The sequence below is a fragment of the Lathyrus oleraceus genome, chromosome 5, assembly GCF_024323335.1.
Source record: "Lathyrus oleraceus cultivar Zhongwan6 chromosome 5, CAAS_Psat_ZW6_1.0, whole genome shotgun sequence".
In the NCBI taxonomy this organism is placed as follows: domain Eukaryota; kingdom Viridiplantae; phylum Streptophyta; class Magnoliopsida; order Fabales; family Fabaceae; genus Lathyrus; species Lathyrus oleraceus.
The window spans coordinates 372,540,978-372,562,879 of NC_066583.1; the positions used below are offsets into that span (position 1 = coordinate 372,540,978).

The following is a 21,902-nucleotide window of genomic DNA, read 5'->3' on the forward strand; positions in this document are numbered from 1 at the left end:
AAAGTGTGGATGAAAAATTTTATGAGGACCATTATTTAAAGAAAACATTTTGAGGGACTTGTCACACGGTGAAAAATACCTTAGCGCATCGCATGCTCGAAGATACAACCGAGTCGCCAGTGAATTTTATTTATTCTAAGAGAAAAGGAAAATATCAATAAAACTCAAGGGAAAGAGAAAAAAGGGTAAGAGAGTCGGTTATGCAAGGGGAAGGTATTAGCACCCCTCATATCCGTTGTACTAAACGAGAACCGTTTTGATTGTACTTTGTGTTGATGAGTGTTATTATTTAAATGTTACTTGCTATTGATTTTAATGAGGAGGAAATATAATTTATTAATTAATGTGATCGTCAAGGATTCAAACCCTCGTGTTTACGTATTCTCATAGTGCAATGAGAAAATCAGAGCTTCGTAGTTCGTGGTACAAAACTATGAATTTGTTGGTTGTTTTTAGGGAGGGATGTTATAATTGTATCCTATAAGTGTTTTAACGTTAGTTGTTTGATCTTGGTTCGGGTGCTCTAAGCTTTTAGCCTGACTTCTAAAGAACGAATTATAACAGTTCTTTTATGAAAAGAAAGTGGTTTGAATTGAAAAGAGTTTGTGATCTGATTTGGAAAACATTTGTGAAATGGTGAAGGTGTTGTTTGGACCAAGAGTGTGATGTTTGAACCCATAAAGTGGTGTCTGAACCAGGAGTGAATTAAAAATAGAGTCAAAACCAAGAACAGAAAATAAAAGTGGTGTCATAACCAAGAACATGAAATAAAAGTGGTGTCATAACCAGGAACAGGAAATAAAAGTGGTGTCATAACCAAGAATGGGAAATAAAAGTAGTGTCATAACCAAGAACAAAAAATAAAAGTGGTGTCATAACCAAGAATAGGAAATAAAATTAGTGTCATAACCTAAGAGGTGGGTGTTTTAACCAAGATTGGGATTAACCCAAAAAGAAAAATAAGAGTTGTTTTTAAACCAAAGAGTGTGGTATTTAACCAATAACGGGTGATTAGCTAATGCAGAGTTGTAGGATTTTGCCTAGATCCAGGGATCAAGACCTACAAAGATGGGGGTCTGCCTAAGCCTGGGTCTCACAAGGCAGACATGCAAGAGGATTGGGGGTTTGCCTAAGCCTGAGTCTCACAAGGCAAACATGCATGAAAGGGCTTGCCTAAGCCTGAGTCTCACAAGGCAAGCATGCATGGAATGATATGTCTAAGCCTGAGTCTCACAAGACAGACATGTGTGAAAAAGGGTTTACCTAAGCCTAAGTCTCACAAGGTAAACATAAAAAAAAGGGTATGCCTAAGCCCGAGTCTCATAAGGCAGACATGCATGAGAATGAGGGGTTTGCCTAAGCCTGAGTCTTACAAGGCAAACATGCATGAAAGGAGCTTTCCTAAGCCTGGGTCTCACAAGGCAAGCATGCATGAATAAGGGTTTTAACCATGAGAAGGTGATTAACCCATGAAAGAGGTGTTTAACCAAGAGAAGTTGATAAACCTCAAGAGTTGTGTATGATTCAACGATGCGTGTTTAACCTAGAGAAGGTGGTTAACCCAATGAGGAAGTGATTAACCAAGAGAACGTGATTAACCTCAAAAGTGTATAGGTATCAAAAGATTATTGTGTTTGGTCCAAAGAGAAAGGTATTGTTGATAGGGGATTATTGAAGTGTTGTATGAGAATGAAAGGTTACAATTGTTTGATTTGAATTGCACTAAAGTTTATGAGTGAATGTGAATACTTTAAACAACTGGGTCAAGCATCCTGTATCCAAAGATATTAAGAATAAGGATAGGAATACTCCCTCTTATTCCTTATCCACTACTTAAGGCTTGTGGTGAACAATTCGCATCATAATTAACAAGTGTTTGAAGTTCTAAAATAAGTTTTTGTTGAAAGGGATGAGGCAGGGTGTTCTCGAATGGATGAAAGCTTAGCATAATCAGGTCTTGATGTCCTTCTATCTCCAGGGTCTTGAATGGGACTAGATTTGAGATTGACTTGATGAGTGTAAAAATATAAGTCAATCAAGTGATCAAGGGACCTATGATCACTCGAATGAATAGGTATCCTAAGGGGAGCATGTAGTTGTTCACGAAATGTCATACCAAACAAATCTAAAGTCACAAATGTAATTAATTGATCAAACTAAATTGATCAACTAATCAACCAATAAGGGATCATGCTAAGAATCACACAATAAACACATAAAGTTATGAAGGAAAAAAACTAAAAGCATTATTAATTGAAATTTAACATATAATCCTAATTTCTAACTAATTCTAATTGAAAATAGAAATTAAACTTACAAAATCAAGACCAATCAAAAGATTAACCTAATTAAAATCTAATGAGATGCATTATGGATTATACATCTTGATGACTAAAAGAAGAATACTTTTATGTATTTTAATATGTTGCAAAATATTAAAGAAATAAAAAAAATCAATTAAATAAATATTCACTCTCTGCCAGGGGGTGTGATAAGGTAAAAGTGTATATGGCTAGCACTTAGGCGCTGGGCCCATGGTTGAAGTTCCAAGGTCAATGTCCTTATTGAATTCAAATAGGGAAGAGGTGAATCAGCAAAATGAAGGTACTACGTAGAAAAAAGCCCGTTGGGCTTAGAAATGAAGGCCCAACGGATAAGGGCAAGGGGAGTATTCAGATTCATTTCATTCCATTTTCTCCTCAATCAGACGCCTTCATCTCACTCTCTTGACAAACTCCCTTCGCCGGAAATCACTCTGCCATGCTGAAGGCGGCGGTGCAACCCAACTTAGCCTAAAACCACCAACATTTTGCTTGGCTTTTTCCCCTTTATCCACCTCTCACATTCAAATTACCTAAATTTCAATGAACTCTCCAAACCACTAAAAAAATCACAAGAACCCTAACTCTCCTAAACCAAAATTAAATGACAAAGGAGGGGATTCAAAGCATGATACCTTGGGGCTTTGGTTCCCCTCAATATCCTCTACATCTTGGTAACAACTTTAAAGCAGAAAAAGTAAGAAGTGGAAGATCCTACCTACAAGGACGTGATTTTCCCTGGGAACTATTGAAGGGTTTTGAATATGCTGGTGGAGCTAAGAAGACTAGAGGTAAATGCTTCGCTCTTTTTCTCCTTGTATTTATTTCTTCTTCTTCTCAAACTAGTTTGTAGGAACCGTGTGTGTTGTTGTTGTTGATTAGGAAGAGTGTAGAGAGGCTTAAGCTCTATTGTAGAAAAACTTCAATGTGAAGTTTTGCTCAACAATGGTGATGTGAGAGCTTTAAGTGAGGTGAGGTTGTGAGAAGAGAGATTGAATTGCAGAGAGAGAATGATCCGAGAATTGAATGGTGGTCGTTGTTGAAGGGATTGAAGATGAATTTTTGTTTATATAGAGATTGAAGTGGAGGGAACTCATAACCATTTTAGGTAGTTAGGGAAAGTCAGTTAGGTCAGTTGTTAGTGCTAGTTGATCTCATGAGTAAGTTAGTTAGAGGGACTAACATTGTTAGCTTAAATTCTTAGAAGTTTGAATTTTGACAGTCAGGTTAGTTTGATGTTAACTTAACTGTTAGTGAAATGTTAAGTTAGTTATGTTAATTGTGATGGTTAGAAATTTGGAAATTAGGTTAGTTTGTAATTGGTTGAACTCCTATGGAATTTGGATTGTGACTACATTAGTTAGTGGTTAAAGATATTATTTAACTTTTAGGGTTTAGGAATTGGTTAGTTTAGTTTGTTAGGATTGTTAGTTAAGTTGGTTAACTATTAATGGGTTGATTAGTTGATGCTTGAAAATTAAGGAATTAAATTTGTTAGGATAGTTTTGTTAATTGTTAGTGGTTGTGTTAATAAATTTGTGTTAGTGAACTTGTTATTGTTGATGTTAGTTAGAATGCACAATTGAACTGTTATGTTAATTGGTTAGTGAAATGTTAGTAGGAGTTGTTAATTGTAATGAGATTAATATTAGTATTGAAAAAAGTTGGATTAGTTAGAATGGAAGCTAGTATGAGCTAATTATTGTTGAACTTAACTTTTAGAGAAAAGTCAGCTAGGTTTAGAAGTTAGGAATTGGTTTGAAATATTAGTGAGACAAATTAGTTAGAGTTTAGTTAGAGGTTAGGGCAAACAATTTGATAGTGTAAATTAATTAAACCTTACAGTTAGAAGCAATATTAACTTCCTAAAAAAGAATAGGAAGGTTAAAACTGAATTCTCAATTAGTAGCAGACCAAGGTAGCAATGTTGGTTAACTTGTGTTGATTAAAAAACTTGTAACAATTGGATATTGGAAGTCACTTGACTTATTAGGCTAACAATATGAATAAGTAATTAAAACTAGTGGAGTTAAATTTCAGAAAATGGAAGTGTTAATAGCAATCAAGATATGGTTAATCGTGTATTAAATCAGTGGGAAGTTAGCTGATGCTAGAAGTTGATGTTACTGATAGTTGGTATTGGTAACTGTTGTGGTTTATTGTGAAAGTGTGCTTTTATGATGGCCATTGTTTGGAAAAAGTTTGGATGTTATGTTTCTGTGTTATAAATGCATATGTGTGATGCTAAGTATTGAATGTGTATGTGTATGCATCATGTTGAGCCAAGATGAATTGAGTTTATCATGATGATATATCCTTGTGTAGTGAAGTATGCATGTTGAATATGTATTGTGTATATGTGTTGCTATTATGGTTTTGGTCTTTTTGCAGGATTGATATGGGTTGGCATGGTGAACCTAAGGCCTTGGACATGATATGGCTTAGCATTTTTTGGCCTTTCAAGGTGGAAGCTAGGCATGAAGAGTTTCTTAAAGAAACTTGGAGTCATACAAGAATGGAGGATCTTGAGGATGAAGAAAAGGTAGGATTAGGTAGTCAGTTTGACTTTGGTCAATTGGTTGACCAAAAAGTCAACATTTGACCAAAAGTCAACCTTAGGTCAAAAGATGGATTTTTTGTGTAATGTTTGAAATTTTTGGATTTTGTAATGTAATATTTGATATTATAATATAAGTCTTGGCCTTGAACTGTAATGTATGACTTGTTTCATAAGAAAAATGTCTTTCCCTCTAAATTTTGAATTCGAATGCTTAAACTTAAAAAGCCTTGAATCCTTGAATGTGAATTTTTTATGTCTTGAATCGATAGAACAAAGCCAATAATATAACATGTAAGACCTCATAAGAAAATGTTCAACCAAAAGTCAACCTTCCATGGTTGACTTTGTTGACCAAAGTCAAAACTTGCACCTGACTTCCAATTCCTCTATCCATGATGTAATCCAACACAATCAACAAGTTTAGACCAAAGTTAGGGGTTTCAAAGACTTACGCCCAAGAGAAATGAACATCCCAAGGTCAAGTGTAGCACAAAGATACCATATGCTTAATTCGCACCCTAGAACCCTAGTCCATGAAGATTAGTGATACGCTTGTCATAAATCAAATGTCTTATAAGATAAATAACAAGAACCCTTTGAATCAATGATGTTTCTTGTAGAATAAAATTGTAGATGAATGTCTTATGATAGATGATTAGGGTAAAACTATGCAAATTAAACGAGTCATTGAACATATGAAATGAGAAAAAAGGTAGGGCAAATTTTGGGATATGACAAGACTAAAAATGAAATATGAGATATTTAGAAGGATCCAAAACATATTTAACCATATTTATTATTAACAAACAAGTTGGTATCCAGTTATGGTCTGCGTGTTGTGATTTATTTTATTTAAATAAGGTTTGTGTGTAGTGATTTATTTTTATTAAATACCACATTAGTGTCATGCCATTTAATTATTTATTTTATTTATGTAAATATTAAAATTATTTTAGTTCAAGAGTTAAAGAGAAGACAATGCTAAACGATGACGCCAATGGATAAGCTTGAGAAGCTAGCTTGTGTGGGTCAAATAATTGTAATAAAGAAGTTTATTTATTTCTTATGTTTTAGGTGGTCATAATCGTATTACCAAACTTTATTTTATGTATGTAATGCATGTATTGTATTTTTATATGTGTGTGTATGAGATACACAAATATGTGAGATCAAACTTAAGAAAAATCTCTCAATTAAATATTAAGTTAATTACTTTCCAAAGTCTTGCTTTCATTGAGACTAGTATCAAATAATGTAGGTTTCGTCTAACGCAAGGTGCATGTTTTATATTAGTAAGGTGCAATCAGATACATGTAATATCCAACTGATAAATTTTTGGGTTTGACTTAAATAAACTAATTATAATAGGATTATATTGTGAGAGAATTCTTTACCTTGAATTAATTTTTAATGATAGCAAATTGTGTGATCATCATCCAAATGTTGGTTGTGCATTGCATTACATGATACATGTGTGTTTTATTATGTTTTTCATCCCACTCTATTGTTGCATAACTGTACATATAAAACTACATTGATACTTACCTTTAAATAACAATTAAAATGCATCTTATGTCAGTAAGCATCGATACATAAAGCCTCTGCATCGATACATACATTATGTGATAAATCACAAAACCTCTCTGTTCAGTATGCATCGATGCACACGAGTCATGCATCAATACATGGAAGACAAAATACTCTATGCATCGATACACACGATCCCTGCATCGATACATGACCAATTGAAACAGCCTGTGTATCAATACATGCGCATTAGGCATCGATACATACTAGTGTAATAATCACATGCATCGATACACACGACTTTTGCATCGATACATGAATAATCAATTTCACCAAAAATACACATATCCTACAGTATGCATCGATGCACACTATTATGTATCAATACATAAAGTTGTTTTGTGGTATAACAGCAACTGTTTTGCAGCATATAAAAGACAGGTTACAACAGAAGTGCAAAATACGAATTCATTGAGGGAAAACAATTGAACACAAGATCAAAAGCAGTGTTGGAGCAATTGTTTGAGAGCATTTTAGAAACCTGAAAGAGACTTCATCTTCTTCATCTTCTCAATCACTTTTCTTCAAGAACATTTATACATAACCATTCTTGTTCTTTGGATTAAAGAAGCATCGAGATAACGTTCAGTGGTACGATCAAGGATCTAGCTGTGGTTTGCAGTGGAACGATCGAGGATCTAGCTGAGTCGAAGATTGAAGGGGGTTTCTAGGAAAAACCTACTGGTTTGTCCTTCAAGAACTGGAGTGTTCTTGAGGGTTTGGGAGTCACATTTGCAGAACATATTCAGCCGCAACGTTGCGTTTGGAGATCGGGGGATTTCGCAAGCAGGTCGTGGAACCGGTGAATTGTTTGCAATTTTGTGCAGGAAAATCTTGATCGTGCTCAGATCAAGTGAAGGTTTATACAAGAAGAGGTTCTTAGAGTTTAGAATTCTGTCTTTGTATCACAACCTTGTATCAACGGATTCGGCAATAATTGATAATCAAAGTTCTCAATTTCATTTGAAATTGAGAGGGAGACGTACCCACACGCGAGGACGACGTGGGGAACTTCCTTACCAAATCTCTGCGTATCGTACTCTTACCTTACTCCTCTTTACGTTTTTCAAACTGTTTTCGCAATTTCAGTTAGTGTGAGGTGATTGTTTCTTTTTCAAGACAGCAGTGGCAAGAAAACTTTAATCAAACTCCATTGCTGTTTAACATTGATCACATACACACCAACTGTTTGATAAAACGGTTAGCTAGATTTTATTCATTGGAAATAGACTTTAATGATAAGTGCATTCAATTAGTTAAAATTCTGGTGTGAATTGGTTCTGTCATTCTCATTAAAATCCAGCAATTAAACTTGTGTGTCCGGCTTTCTAGTAGCGGTTCAGAATAGACGGAAGTCGATTCGGGACTGATTTTTCCGCCAACTTTGAAAACTCTGATAAAATTTCAAATTCGTTAAATTTAAAAGAGGTGATCTATTCACCCCCCCTCTCGATCACTAGCCACACCGTCTAACAAGTGGTATCAGAGCGCCGGTTCGCTGGTGCTCTGTGGCTGCCTGTAACAGTATGGATTCTGAACCAAAGGGGGTGTATAATAGAGCGCCTATTTTCAACGGTGAAAATTATGGCTACTGGAAAGACTGCATGCGAGTTCATATAAATTCTGTGGATAGGTTGGTATGGGCTGCCATTGAAAACGGTCCGTTTCAAATCACTATGACAAATGCGGTTGGCGCCATAGTACCTAAACCAGAAGATGATTGGAATGAGAAAGATGAGAAAAAGTGGTCGTGCGATTGGAGAGCTCGTAACATGTTAATTTCAGCACTTGGTGTTGATGAGTATTATCGAGTATCCCATTGCACGACAGCTAAAGAAATGTGGGACGCTTTAGAAGTTGCCCATGAGGGTACTACTGAAGTAAAACGGTCCCGCATTAACACACTCAATCAAGAGTTTGAGCTCTTTCGCATGGAACAAGGAGAATCCATCTCCGACATGCAAAAGAGATTCACTCATCTAACTAACCGATTGAATGCTCTTGGAAAACCTATTTCCAATGAAATTGCTACTAATAAAATTCTCAGGTGTCTTAGCAGGGAGTGGCAACCTAAAGTTACAGCAATCAAGGAAGCCAACGATCTTACAAGACTTACGATTACAACTCTATTTGGAAAGCTGGAAGAACATCAGCAAGCTTTGGAAAGTCTTGAAAAATATGAGAATAAAAGTAAGAAGGAAAAGGAGAAGAAAAGAGACAAAGAGGGAGAGAAGAAGCCAATAGCTCTTGTGGCTTCTAGCTCTAAGTCCTCACGAAAAGAGCAAAGCGACAATGATTCAAGTAGTGACAAAGACTCGGATGATGAGGAAATGGGACTGTTTGTAAGGAGATACAATAGATTCATTCGAAAGAATGGAGTCAAGCATTCCGACAAAAATCTCATGAAGTTTCGAAAACAATCTACAAATTCGAAACAAGAAGAGAACAAGAAGAGTAGAGGAAGAGGATCCTGTTTTAATTATGGTAAATCCGGACACTATAAAACGGACTGCCCTATGAAATATAAGGATCAAAGAAAAGATTCGCCAAAAGGGTACAGCAAACAAAGAAGAGCGTATATTGCATGGGAAAGTGATAGTGATTCATCAAGCACACAAAGCTCAAGTGATGATGATGAAGCTGCAAATCTGTGCCTTATGGCTCACACAAAAAATCTGTCCTACCACAAGAAGAAAAACAATGACAAAAAGGTAAAACAAGCCTATTACAATAATTTCTCCTCTATGTCTTTTTCGGAACTAAAAATAACTTTTGAAAAACTGCATAACGAAGCTGTAGATGCTTTTAAAAGACTATCTTCCGACAAACATATCTTCTCATTTTTGGAAGGTAAAGTAAACAAAGCTGAAATTGATTTAGAAGCATTGAAAACTAGTATTGCAGAAAATTCAAAAACTATTGACATTGACGGATGTAGTAGAGTTAGGTATTGTGACGCTTGTTATATTTGGCAAAAAGAGGTAAACACTCTTAAGGTCAAATTAGAGAAAGCGCTACAACCTAAAGTTACTTATGCCGTTGACCCCAAGTTGTTTAAGAAGTCATTGAATCCTCCATATGCAAAATACTCTTTTATTCTAAAGGATTCAATGAACAAGAAACAACAAACACATCATCATGGTTTATGTCATTATTGTTGCCATGCTGGCCATACCATTGAAAAATGCAAATTTAGGAGATTTCATGTCCCTAAAGGCATTTATCAATGGAAGCCAAAAGGCAACCATGTTAGCACTTACCCACTTGGACCCAATGAAAATTGGGTACCAACTTCTCTCTTTTGATGTTGTAGGATGAGTGCCTTGTCTCCGCAGATAGAAGGTGGTTTCTTGACAGCGGCTGCTCGAGGCACATGACCGGTGACATATCGCTCTTTATAGACTTCAAGGCAAAGAAGAAAGGATATGTCACTTATGGAGACAACAACAAAGGAGCTATACTCGGCAAAGGTAGTGTAGGTAATCCCTCCACCACTACTATTTCAAATGTCCATTTAGTTGAGGGACTTAAACACAATTTGTTAAGCATAAGTCAACTATGCGACATGGGCTATAAAGTGTCGTTTACAAAAACTTGCTGCATAATTGAACATGTTGAACAAAACATTGTGTTTAAGGGTGTAAGAGTAAACAACATCTATATGCTTGACTTGTTTGATGTACCTTTAACAAATACTAAATGTCTAGTCACCTTGAATGATGATTCTTGGCTTTGGCATAGACGTTTAGCGCATGTTAACTTCGATTTGCTAAATAAGATTGTATCTAAGGATCTAGTAGTCGGTCTACCAAAAATAAAATTTTCAAAAGACCACCTATGCGACGCGTGCCAAATGGGAAAGCAAACAAGGGTGTCCTTTAAATCTAAAAATGTAATTTCAACTTCACGACCCCTTGAGCTTCTCCATATGGACCTCTTTGGACCTTCTAGGACAAAGAGCCTAGGTGGAAATTACTATGGCTTTGTAATAGTTGATGACTACTCTAGATTCACTTGGACTATATTCCTTCATAGCAAAGATGAAACTTTTTCTGCTTTTAAAAATTTTGCAAATCTGTCCCAAAACAAAATGAATTCCAAAATAGTTACAATTCGTAGCGATCATGGTGGTGAGTTTCAAAATTACCACTTTGAGAAGTTTTGTGACAAGTATGGTATTGAGCATAACTTTTCAGCCCCTCGCACTCCACAACAAAATGGCGTTGTAGAGCGTAAGAATCGTGTTTTAGAGGAGTTGGCAAGAACAATGCTTAATGAGGGTGGATTACCAAAATACTTTTGGGCTGATGCTGTCAGCACAGCCTGTTATGTTCTAAATAGAATCTCAATTCGCCCTATTTTAAACAAAACTCCTTATGAACTTTTGAAAGGAAGAAAACCAAACTTGTCACATCTTCACGTATTCGGTTGTAAATGTTTTGTTTTGAATAACGGTAAGGAAAACATTGGGAAGTTTGATGCAAAAGCGGATGAAGGTATTTTTCTTGGTTACTCACTGTCAAGTAAAGCATATAGAGTGTATAATAAGCGTTTACTTACTGTTGAAGAATCTGTTCATGTTTCTTTTGATGAGTCTTATCCGAAAAATGTCGGAAAAGGTATTTCTTTTGATGACGCAGGTGTATCTACAGAAGACATACTCAAGGAAGCTGTTGAGGAAACTGATCAAGCCAAAACAGCTGCCCATGAGAAGGAGGAAGATACTAGTCATGAAGAAATTGAGGAAGAAAAGACAGCTGAAGTGAATGATCTTCCAACAGCTTGGAGATCCTCAAAAGACCATCCCATTGACAACATCTTGGGAGACATTTCAAAGGGAGTATTGACTCGTTCTAAGATAAGTAATTTTTGTTCTCACTTCGCGTTTGTTTCACAAGTAGAACCTAAGAATGCCAAAGAGGCCTTGATTGATGAATTTTGGCTAATGGCCATGTAAGAAGAGCTTAATAAATTTAAAAGAAATGACGTTTGGGAACTTGTCCCTCGTCCGCGAGATCATCATATCATAGGCACTAAGTGGGTTTTTAGGAACAAGCTTGATGAAAACGGAGTGATTACTAGGAACAAGGCACGTTTAGTAGCACAAGGGTATAACCAAGAGGAGGGCATAGACTATGAGCAAACTTATGCTCCAGTTGCTCGCCTTGAAGCTATACGTCTTTTGCTTGCCTATGCGTGTTCTAAGGATTTTAAGCTTTACCAAATGGACGTAAAGAGTGCCTTTCTTAATGGTGTTATAAATGAAGAAGTATATGTTTCACAACCTCCCGGTTTTGAAAATGCTGAAAATCCAGATCATGTTTACAAATTAAAACGAGCTTTGTATGGTCTTAAACAAGCCCCTCGGGTTTGGTATGAAAGGCTTAGCAAATTCCTAATTGATCATGGATATTCAAGAGGTAAAGTGGACAATACTCTCTTTATTAAACACAAAGGGAAGCACATTCTTTTAGTTCAAGTTTATGTCGACGATATCATATTTGGTTCAACTAACATTCACTTGGTCGAAGAATTTTCTAAGGTTATGCAGGGTGAATTTGAGATGAGTCTAATGGGGGAGCTAAACTACTTCCTAGGACTGCAAATAAAGCAACTTGATGAGGGTACAGCAGTATGTCAAACAAAATACTGCAGAGAACTACTCAAGCGCTTTGGAATGAATGATTCAAAATCAATTGACACCCCAATGCCTACCAACGGAAATCTAGATAAGGATGAGCACGGTAAGTGTGTAGATGTCAAAAGGTTCAGAGGTATGATTGGATCTCTCTTATATCTTTCTGCTTCTAGACCAGACATCATGTTTAGTGTTTGTATGTGTGCACGCTATCAATCAAATCCTAAGGAATCGCACCTAAAAGCGGTGAAGCGCATATTTAGATATCTTCACGGAACACCTAAATATGGGCTTTGGTACTCCAAAGGAAGTGATTGTAGCTTAGTAGGGTACTCCGATTCTGATTTTGCTGGCTGCAAATCAGATAGGAAAAGCACAAGTGGCACATGTCATCTGTTTTCAAACTCCTTGGTCAGTTGGCATAGCAAAAAGCAAGTTTCTGTGGCATTGTCAACTGCAGAGGCAGAATACGTTGCAGCCGGTAGTTGTTGCGCTCAGATTTTATGGCTGAAGCAGCAACTACAAGACTTCAACATTCAACTCAAACGTATTCCTATCAAATGTGACAACACTAGTGCCATAAACCTTACTAAAAACCCTGTTTTACACTCACGCACTAAACACATAGAGATAAGACATCATTTCCTTCGTGATCATGTTGAAAAAGAAGACGTTGTCTTTGAGCACGTTGATTCCAAAAATCAGCTTGCTGATATTTTCACTAAACCATTGGCAACGGAGCCTTTCTTCAACATTCGTCGCGAATTGGGAATCCTAGATCTTTCTCAATTGATGTCATAAGCATGTTACCTCTTAATTATGTTATGCCTCACCATGGTTAATATGAGCTGTTTTAGATGTCAATTATCCATCACAAGAGTTCTCCAACAGAGGTAATATCAATCCTTTCTACAATTTTCTTATTGCTAAGTGATTGTGTATGTTAGAACAAATGTTATTACTCTAGTTGATATAAAATTTGTTTGCATATACTCCTTGTCCATATTGTGTACTCATTAACAATCTGACTTCTGAATCTCTTTTGAGCATAATCATCATGACATAGTGCATAATGCATATTCATACTGCATTAAAATTCATTAAAAGCTAGTTCAGCATCAGTATGCATCGACACAAACGAAGCATGCATCGACTCATACATTCTGAAATTCAAATTTTTTTAAAACTGCTTCAGGATGCATCGATGCATCCATCGCATGTATCGATACACATGCCAATTGTGAATGTTTGGCATCGACGCATGACCCTCTGCATCGATACATACTGATGCTATCTGAATTAAATGCATTTCTTTCTCTCTCATGCATCGACACATCAGCCAATCATATCACTTCCTATCTCATTACTTCATCTCATCTGCCCTCAAAAACCCCAAAACCAGTGGCTAACCCTAATCCTCCTCATCTTCACTCTCTTTCTAAAACCCTAAATCTCACATCACCATGCCTCCACGCACTATTCCAGCCAGAGCCAAAGGAAAAGGAAAGGGAAAGGAAACAGCCAGTACATCTCACCAACCACCTGAAGTTCCTTCAAATGCCTTAGAGCTACTTCATCCTGCTGTTGCTGCTGAATTTGAAGAGTCCTTCAAGACAAGGTTAGTCATGAAACCTCACGTCTTTGATAAAACAGATGCTATTCACCTACACCTAAATGAAGTGGTTGAACTCTTACAAGCACAAAGACTTGGGTCGTTTCTGTCCACAAAGGATGATTATCATGAGGATTTCATTCGGATCTTTTATGCTGGGTTACAAACTGGTAGAGGCTATATGTTCCGGTGTTCAATCGGAGTCAGAACATATACCTTTGAAGCCTCTGATTGGGAAACGGTATTTCAAATGCCGTCTCCGTCGATGGTTTTCAAGTGCTGGCATGACCTGCATTTTGATCCTGAATTTGACATGCAGGACTTTACAACTTCTATCCTAAAGATTGATAGACCGTTGAGTGAGGATGAACACGTCACGTCAGGTATGATCAAGCAAACTCCGCGTATTCTTCACTGGATTATCACACATATTCTGCGTCCAACAAACAGGGGACACTCTCGGTTGGATAGGCCTAGCATACATCTTCTCTACATTCTGCAAAATAAGGTTCTCCTAAATTGGGCGAACTACTTTGTAAAACGTCTATTCTTTGTGCGAGACAGCTCCAAGAATGTGGCTCTAGGTTATGCCTCTCAGATAATGAAAATTCTTAAGTTTTGGAAAGTTGCAATACCTATTGTGCCTCTCCTATCTCCATCTGCAGCTCAAGAGTTTGACTCTGCCACTCTATCGCATATGGGATATCGGTGGGACAAGGACCGCAAATGCTTCTATTTCTTCGAAAGAAAATCCAAAACCAGAATTTACAATTTTGACGTGCCTTCGGAACGCATCCATCTTGCTGAAGATCAGCCTGATGAAGAGATGCAGGATGCGGCTGAAACAGATGCACCACAAGCTGAAGCCAATACTGGTTGGGGTGATTGGGTGCCACGAAGGTGGTCTCCTACCAACTACGTACCTGAACCTACAGCCCCCCCATTCTCCGGTGGTACTTCAGCCCCAACACCAAATGCGGACATCACTCATATGCTTCAACAGATGGAAATTGTCAACAAAGAACGCCATGAAGAAGCACGGTACTGGCATGTTCAACAATCTGAATGGCACAACGAGCATCGGGACTGGCATGATGAGCATACACGGATGTATCACAATCAACACGCTTGGCACCAAGACTTAGTTAAATGGCATCAAGTTTTCTACAACGAAATGTCCGGCTTTATGGATGACTGCCGTGAAAATCCTGGGATTATGGACAGTTTTAAAAGCATTGAAGTTCAGAACCGATTTAGGCAATACTCCTTCATGGGCCAAAATCCGGACACAATGCCTCCTCCTCCGCCTCCGCCAAGCTACCGAGATCCTGACAGACATGATGAGGAGTCCTGTGGTGGCAACAATCCAAATTAACCCACCTGCATTTCATCTCATTTCATCTCATATTGCTCTAGTTTTTTCTTTTGTTGAACACTATGGTTTAGCTTATGTAACTCTTAAACTCGTTCGTATCTTTAAAACGCTTTTCCAATTCTGTTTATCTCTATTGTTATTGCCCTTATTCTTCATTCTTTGTGAATTATTCTTTACTTTGATGCTTCATTCTTTGTGATTGATAGCCTGTTATCCATTGTTTGCCATGTCCTGCTACACTATGCTACCTTGATAAACTTGTCTCTTCCTCTTTTTGATGTTGACAAAGGGGGAGAAAATGCAGATATGCACAAACCAAAAATGCAGATATGCACAAACTCAGGGGGAGTATCACACATCTTGCCAAGAATTTGCCATCATCAAAAAGGGGGAGTTTGTGAGAGAATTCTTTACCTTGAATTAATTTTTAATGATAGCAAATTGTGTGATCATCATCCAAATGTTGGTTGTGCATTGCATTACATGATACATGTGTGTTTTATTATGTTTTTCATCCCACTCTATTGTTGCATAACTGTACATATAAAACTACATTGATACTTACCTTTAAATAACAATTAAAATGCATCTTATGTCAGTAAGCATCGATACATAAAGCCTCTGCATCGATACATACATTATGTGATAAATCACAAAACCTCTCTGTTCAGTATGCATCGATGCACACGAGTCATGCATCAATACATGGAAGACAAAATACTCTATGCATCGATACACACGATCCCTGCATCGATACATGACCAATTGAAACAGCCTGTGTATCAATACATGCGCATTAGGCATCGATACATACTAGTGTAATAATCACATGCATCGATACACACGACTTTTGCATCGATACATGAATAATCAATTTCACCAAAAATACACATATCCTACAGTATGCATCGATGCACACTATTATGTATCAATACATAAAGTTGTTTTGTGGTATAACAGCAACTGTTTTGCAGCATATAAAAGACAGGTTACAACAGAAGTGCAAAATACGAGTTCATTGAGGGAAAACAATTGAACACAAGATCAAAAGCAGTGTTGGAGCAATTGTTTGAGAGCATTTTAGAAACCTGAAAGAGACTTCATCTTCTTCATCTTCTCAATCACTTTTCTTCAAGAACATTTATACATAACCATTCTTGTTCTTTGGATTAAAGAAGCATCGAGATAACGTTCAATGGTACGATCAAGGATCTAGCTGTGGTTTGCAGTGGAACGATCGAGGATCTAGCTGAGTCGAAGATTGAAGGGGGTTTCTAGGAAAAACCTACTGGTTTGTCCTTCAAGAACTGGAGTGTTCTTGAGGGTTTGGGAGTCACATTTGCAGAACATATTCAGCCGCAGCGTTGCGTTTGGAGATTGGGGGATTTCGCAAGCAGGTCGTGGAACCGGTGAATTGTTTGCAATTTTGTGCAGGAAAATCTTGATCGTGCTCAGATCAAGTGAAGGTTTATACAAGAAGAGGTTCTTAGAGTTTAGAATTCTGTCTTTGTATCACAACCTTGTATCAACGGATTCGGCAATAATTGATAATCAAAGTTCTCAATTTCATTTGAAATTGAGAGGGAGACGTACCCACACGCGAGGACGACGTGGGGAACTTCCTTACCAAATCTCTGCGTATCGTACTCTTACCTTACTCCTCTTTACGTTTTTCAAACTGTTTTCGCAATTTCAGTTAGTGTGTGGTGATTGTTTCTTTTTCAAGACAGCAGTGGCAAGAAAACTTTAATCAAACTCCATTGCTGTTTAACATTGATCACATACACACCAACTGTTTGATAAAACGGTTAGCTAGATTTTATTCATTGGAAATAGACTTTAATGATAAGTGCATTCAATTAGTTAAAATTCTGGTGTGAATTGGTTCTGTCATTCTCATTAAAATCCAGCAATTAAACTTATGTGTCCGGCTTTCTAGTAGCGGTTCAGAATAGACGGAAGTCGATTCGGGACTGATTTTTCCGCCAACTTTGAAAACTCTGATAAAATTTCAAATCCGTTAAATTTAAAAGAGATGATCTATTCACCCCCCTCTCGATCACTAGCCACACCGTCTAACATATATATGTTTATAAGCAAGAGTTGAGAAAAATCCATATGATGGATTATAATAAGGATTTACTCACTCAACTGATCAAATTCGAGAGTTGTATTAGATACAATTGGAAAGAGTTTCTACCTAAATAATGAAGTTTTGTGTAATTTGTCTACGCGTACTTACAACAAAGTGAAATATGGATCTCGACCCGCTAGAAAATATTACAACGTAATTTTTCGAATCAAATGTTGAAGATCATTTGGTTCGAATAAAATGATTTAATTTGATACAATATTTGTACATGTTCTGTAGTTTGAACTTATTTTTAATTTTATTTTATATATTACTATGAAATGTCCTTATGAAGGACGTAAGAATCAAAAATGGGTTTCTGAGTTGGTACACAAAAATGTGAATTATTCTTAAGCAGGAAAAAATGTATGTTCTCAAACAACCAATTTCTAACAATCGAATATAACTAGATTCGAAGAATAATACTTATGAGAAGGATCAAGTCGAATGTCTAGATATAACATGTTTCATAATTGTAGTTATGGCAGAGAATGATATGATCATTAACCTCGAGGATTTTCTTTTTCAAAAAGAAATACAAGATATGAGAAATGTAAAACTTTCCAAGGTATTTTCTATACAAGTTAGGAATCCAAATGGATCTAAAATTGTTTAGATTTAAAATTTGGATTTCTTATAGACCAAATAGTCGGTCACAAGTTTTATTTGAGATTTTCTCAAATAGTTAGATTAGATTCATTATAAATGAACTTTAAAAATATCTACCACATCTTGTTGAAAAGAAAAGAAAGTAGTTTGTGATGCTAAATAGATGAATTATAAAAGAAATGAGATTCATTTTATATTCCTTTGAATTTTTCAGAAAAAAACATGATTTTAGAAAGAAGAAAATTGCTAATGGTTATCGAAATAGTCAAAGTAGAAGAAAGAAGTAAGACTTATTCTTCCTACGATTTATTATAGAAAATCAAATTGTCTACTTCTACATCATGGGTATGTGATAATAAATGTTGATATCACATTTATACGAATGTGAGGAGTCTTTTAAGAAGTAGGATATTGATTATAATTTGAGTCAGCTTACGTCTAGAATGGAACAATGTGTTTCATTGACTAAAAGAGCTTATGATTAGACTTAAATTAGAGCTTGGAATGAAACCAAACAATTATTATTAAGTTTCATTTAGTAATATAAACTAATTATAAGTCTTGTATTGATAAGAGAAGGATTCCACATATTAATAATATGACAAGTGTTGTCCCGATTATCCAAACAAAGTTTTATATACTAATTAAGTTGTGGATTTACGTTTCACGATTTTGATAAGTTTATCTATAACAAATTTGGGAAGGATAAAATAAGATTTGAATCTCGTGTAACTCATTGACATTAATATTTAGTCCAAATAAGTGAAACTACTACAAATATATCCATTTTACCTTGGACGCGAAAGAGAGTTTACCTCGATTATAGAGGTGAGGTAACGAAGGGCGTCATGAAAGTTATCACCTTACCCATCGGTTCTGAATAACTGAGAGGATAGGTGAAAAGGTACTTGGTTTGATCCCTAACAACAATATTTTTTTTCTTTTAAAACAATGTAGTGCACGTCATATACCTATATGTTTTTGTTTATAACCGAGGGAAATATGCTCTTATGTACGTCATATTTTGTTAATAACCGAGGGATATAACCAGTTTTTTTTGTTGAAATCCCATTTGGATTAACCTGGATCATTTTTTTACATAAAACCTACACAATAATGTGACAAAATTAAATCATTTATATTTTATACAGAACGCAACACAGAATATCAAACTTACATTATTTTCAAAACCAAATGTACAACGCTTACAATACTTATAATGATATTTGGGATACACAAAACCTCTACCAAGAGAACTTATACATATTTTCACCTATAATGATAAAAACTTTATACAATATTAGTGTATAGATGTAAATCAAGAAAAACTAGTGTTTATGAGATTCATGATAAGATAGGAAGACATCGACCCAACTTGATCGGATGTCATCTATATCTTCTTTTGAGAATGGTGTTTCATCGCTAAACCCATATAATTTGAAGAACATTTAAATTATGATAAGCTAACAACAATAATATTAACTTAACAAATATAGCTAAATTACATGCATATGGATAGTTAATACCTTAGTCCATGAATTGATAATGCCTTTTGGAGACAATATTAAATATATGTCTCATCACATGGTATCTACACTCATAGTTGTTGGATTGTTTATGCAACTATAAATAACTTTAATATAGTTACTAATTAATACACACAAAGCACAAGTAATACATTAGTGTTTACCGTGAAAATTGGTAAACAATCGTTGGTCTTCCAAATTATAGAAACTTTGGTTACTCGCAGAATTGACCAGATTGATCCTAGGACATGTTCTATTGTTCTAAAAATCTTATATGAGAATATGGACACTTCGATAGTATCCTTAAATAAAATATTTGATGAAAGCGTTCTTAAGAAGATATGTTACTTGAATTAAATTGGCTATCTGAATAAAAATGAATGGATTTAGTATATGAACATGTTACTTGAATTTGAACTTGAATGAACATGACTTGTAATGAAATGGACTTAAGTATGAATAGATTTGGACATGTTTGAAATGATTTGGATAAAATCGAACCAAAGATCCACAAATGACACGTGAAAGACAGACGCAAAGCCCTTAGCAAGGTCATTAAGATTTAATGCACTAGGGCCTAAACAAAACCCATGGACCAAGCAATGATAGCATGATAATGATCAAGTGAATGAATAGAAGTAGATGAAGGTTGTGAGACGAAGAACTTGGGCTAGGACTAATGGGCTTAAGCATAAATGAATGGGATCCTAACTAAGGAAACAAAATGAATGCGCCATGAACAAGTGGTTGTTGGGTGAACCTTGATCAAGTAGGAGAATCTAACCATAATGAAACTAGGGTTAGGAGGCCATCCAATGAAAAGGAGACAACATTAGGGTTTTGATGACCTGAGGCATGCCATAACGGGGTCTTCTTGAATCCAAGATCCAAAAATTAGGGTTTCCAATGCCACCATATGAAAAATCAAGTCACAAAGCATATTAGGACCATATCCTCCCTGACTAAGGTTTCAAAGAGGCATACACTTCAATCAAGGTATTTGAATCAATCAAGATGATTCACTAGCAACCCTCAAATGTATGAGCCCTCAATTAAGGTTTAGGTAGCCAAGACAAGGTCCCATAAACATACCACCGAGAATTAGGGTTTGAATGACCTGAGGAGTACCATGATGAAGTCTTCTTGAATCCACATCTCAAAGATCAGGCAAATTAGGGTTTCACTTCCTCTATGATCAGATGAATAGTCGAGTCACACCTTTGAGGTTTGATCTACACACAAACCCTAACTTTGCAAGCCATAGAGCTTTGAATCTATAGTGATTAACTACCAAGTGTCAATGAATGAATGATGAACATGAATGAAACAAGAGTGTGTGCAGATGAATCTCAAGTCAAGGGTTGACATGAAAAGGTGAAAAAGGGAGGGAAAATTTTGGGGTATGACACCAACTACATTAGTTGAGAAGATGGAGGTTGACTGTATGAAGATGTGAATGGAATCTTAATTAGTCATTTCTCAAATAAGAGAAGAGGAACAAGCCAAAGATCCATTATTACCACGATACCTCAGGATAGCCATCGACAAGTTGGTTAAATTCAAGGTATTCCAGATTTCTCATGTTCTCCTGGAAGAAAAAACACGAGCCAACGTGTTGCCTTGAATGGACAACACAAGAAGGCCATGGATTCATCATTTTTCGTCCAAGAAAATAAGAATGCACAAAGTATTGAATCTGAAGGGAAAGTAGTGGTTGTGGTGGACGTTGTTGCCCTTCCGTCATGGATGACTGCTATCTGAAACTACATAGATACGGGGAGCCTCCCATCAGATTCGTTTGAACTAACCTTGGTGAAGAGAAGAGCAAGAGAATACACGGTGTTCGGAGGAACCATGTGTAAAAGAGGCTCATCTACACCTTTGATGATGTGTTTAGGAAAATCATAAGTCGAATACGCTATTCTGAAGGTACATGTGGGGATAGCCTGACATCATTTGGGAGAAAGGGAAATAGCCAAGAAAATCCTGAGAGTCAAACACTTCTGACTGACCATGTTCAAGGATGCCCATGAGTACTTGAAGAGGTGTGACAAATGTAGAAGCATGGAGATATTTTCAACGCCTCATCCACCAATTTTTCTGTACTGACTCTTGGAGTAAGCCCTAATAGCCAATCAATATTGGATGTATATGTTTTTTGTATCATGACTTTGATATATATTATTTGTTAATATATATGTTTATTATTTGACATTGTATTTATTATGTTATTTGTATATGACATAATAAAGTCCTTAGAATAATTAGTCAGTTTAATGATTTATTAAGTGTGACTTAATCTTGAGATCTCATTATACATAAAGACTTTATTCTTAAAGTATTTGTAGTCAAGATTTACTATCAAATAGGACAACAACAATGCATAGAGACTATTATGTGAGTAGACTGATGATTGTATCTCACATGTCATAGATATGAGATATCAAATCTTCACGTAGGTATAAATATTATGAGTAATATTTATAATGGACGGACCCACCATGAGAATACTACATCGTTTGCTACGTAAGTGCCATAAGTTA

At 36.1% G+C, this 21,902-nt stretch overlaps 1 long non-coding RNA gene across 1 annotated transcript; it reads left to right on the plus strand.

Annotated features, from left to right (window-relative positions):
- The first annotated feature begins 2,571 nt into the window (after positions 1-2,571).
- Positions 2,572-5,039, plus strand: LOC127084848 (uncharacterized). Its single transcript, XR_007788806.1, has 2 exons — positions 2,572-3,112; positions 4,713-5,039. It is a non-coding gene; the product is annotated as an uncharacterized LOC127084848 (long non-coding RNA).
- The last annotated feature ends 16,863 nt before the right edge of the window (positions 5,040-21,902 follow it).